Source organism: Acomys minous (assembly GCF_964271855.1).
Source record: "Acomys minous genome assembly, chromosome: 2".
NCBI classification, from domain to species: Eukaryota; Metazoa; Chordata; class Mammalia; order Rodentia; family Muridae; genus Acomys; species Acomys minous.
Genome location: NC_140484.1, coordinates 18,246,326 through 18,249,147, shown reverse-complemented (window position 1 = coordinate 18,249,147; position 2,822 = coordinate 18,246,326). Strand labels below are relative to the sequence as shown.

At 42.0% G+C, this 2,822-nt stretch overlaps 1 pseudogene across 1 annotated transcript; it reads left to right on the top strand.

Moving 5' to 3' along the window:
* Positions 1-598, top strand: LOC311582074 (high mobility group protein B1-like; annotated as a pseudogene). The gene has a single exon. The product of its transcript is annotated as a high mobility group protein B1-like (transcript).
* The last annotated feature ends 2,224 nt before the right edge of the window (positions 599-2,822 follow it).

Sequence of the window (2,822 nt, the reverse complement as noted above, 5' to 3'; positions counted from 1 at the left end):
ATGGGCAAAGGAGATCCTAGGAAGCTGAGACCGAAAATGTCTTCATATGTATTCTTTGTGCAAACCTGCTGGGAGGAGCACAAGAAGCAGCACCCAGATGCTTCTGTCAACTTCTCAGAGTCCTCCAAAAAGTGCTCAGAGAGGAGGAAGACCATGTCTGCTAAAGAAAAGGGGAAAGTTGAAGACACGGCAAAGGCTGACAAGGCTCGCTATGAAAGAGAAATGAAAACCTACATTCCCCCAAAAGGGAGACAAAAAGAGGTTCAAGGACCCCAGTGCACCCAAGAGGCCTCCTTCAGCCTTTTCGTTTTGTTCTGAGTACCGCCCCAAAATGAAGAAAGCACTCTCTGGCTGGTCCACTGGTGACGTTGCGAAAAAGCTAGGAGAGATGTGGAGCAGCACTGCTGCGGACGACAAGCAGCTCTATGAGAAGAAGGCTGCCGAGCTGAAGGAGAGGTACGAGTTAAAGGAAAGCCCGCTGCAGTGGAAAGGGGGTGGTCAAGCCTGAAAGGAGCAAGAAAAAGAAGAGGAAGATGAGGAGGGGGATGAAGAGGGTGAGGAGGAGGAAGAGGATGATGATGAAGATGATGATGAATAAGTTGGTTCTAGTGCATTTTCTTTTTGTCTATAAAGCATTTACCCCCACACCATACAGAAAAAAAATTGAAACATAAGACTGTGTGAGTTTTGTTTTTAAACTGTACAGTGTCTTTATTTTGGACAGTTAACACATTACCAAACGTGTCTTTACCTGGTCTTTAGCTGGTGGCATTTTCAATGGCCACTAACCTTGCATGACACTGTAAATTTACATAAAAATTTAAAGCATGTTCTAGTTGGTGCACAGCACAAATTAGTTATGTGTGGGGGTGGTAGGGTTTTTTTGTTTTTGTTTTTATTTTTTCATCTTCAGGTGTCTGTGATGTAGTTTATACAAAGATAATTGTTGTCCCGTTAACTGAATACCACTCTGTAATTGAAAAAAGTTGCGGCTGCTTTGTTGATATTCTGAATGCTTCTAAGTAAATACAATTTTTTATTAGAAAAAAAGTGAAATCAGACTGTATATAATATATTTTTGCATCTGACCCTCAAACATAAATTTGAAAACTCAAGAACAAAAGGAAAATGAGTGTTTACCCATCTTGTCATTTTTGTTTTTCTTTGTTCATTCCCAGCATTTAAAGTTCCTTCTCCTTATCTTTTTTTTTTTTTAAGATTTATTTATTTATTATTATGTACACAGTGTTCTGCCTGCATGGACACCTGCAGGCCAGAAGAGGACATCATATCACATTATAGATGGTTGTGAGCCACCATGTGGTTGCTGGGAATTGAACTCAGGACCTCTGGAAGAGCAGTCAGCGCTCTTAACCTCTAAGCCATCTTTCCAGCCCATCTTTTTCTTTCTGTCTGAAGAACTTCTGTTTGCTGTTCTTTTAGCGGAGATCTCCTGGCCACAAATTTACATTTTTCCTTTTACCTGACAATCATTGTCTTTGCCTTAAAATACTTTTTATTTAGGCAGGGAGCTGCAGAGATGTGCCAACAGATAAGAGCATTTGCTGCTCTTGTGGAAGTCTGGAGTTGGGTTCCCAGAACCCCTGTCTGGTAGATCACAACAGCCAGTAACTCTGTGAGGTCCAGTGTCCTTTTCTGGCTTCCAAAGGCATCTGTACACACATGGCTAGTATTCACACAGACACATACACATAGATAAATAAGAATAAAAGACTTCGGGATGTAGAATTCTGGGTAGAGAGTTTTTTCCTTGAGAATGGCGAGTCATTTGTTTCTGACCTGTCTGTTCTGGAACTTGCTATTGTTCTAATTGTCACCTGTAGGGAAGGTATTTTATTTTTGCTGTTTTCACAGTTGCTTTGGTTTTCACAAGTTTGGCTGTGTTATGTCTTGACACAGATTGGTTTGGGTTTATTCATTTTCTTGACTTTGTAGGCATATACACATTGTAAAATCTGGGTTGGGGGGTTGGAGAGATGGCTCAGTGGTTAAGAACACTGACTGGCCAGGCGTGGTGGTGCACGTCTTTAATCCCAGCACTCAGGAGACAGAAACAGGTGGATTGCTGTGAGTTGGAGGCCAGCCAGGACAGTCAAGGGTACACAGAGAAACCCTGTCTCAAAAAAAAACAAAAAAAGCACTGACTGTTTTCCTTGAGGTCCTGGGTTCAATTTCCAACACTCAAATGGCAGCTCACAACTGCCTATAACTCCGAGATCTGATGCCCTCACACAGACACACATGCAGGCAAAACACTAATGCGCATAAAATAAAAATAAATAATTTTTTTTAAATCTGGGAGATTTTCAGCTTCATTTTCCCTTTTCTTTTCTTCAGGTACCTTTTCAACCCTGCCTTCTCTTTGCTTTGCCTCCAGGACTCCAGCGGGGTGGGTGATAATCCTGGTCATTCTGTCTCTCTGTCAGGATTATGTAACCCCCTGTCCTTTCCTTGGTCCCCCGAAGGTATTCTTGACCTTAACTTGCTGAGATTTAAACTTCCGTTTACTGCATTTTTCTGATCCAGAATTTCCTTTTTATTCTAGCTTTTTTTTTTTCAATTCTACCTCAGCTCTCCCCTAAGTACGATGGGAGGAAACGCTTCTGTCCATCTTCCTGGAGGCTGAACTTTATGCTTCTGCCTGGTCTTTTCTGAAGGGCGTGCATGAGGTTGCTATCATTGCTTCCTTAAGTGTCTGGCAGAAATTTCCATGGAGGTTTGATTTTCTTTTCCCCCCACTGAGCTGGAGGCTTTCTTTGTTGGAAAGGCTGGCTATGTAGCTCTCCTTTAGCATGTTGGTG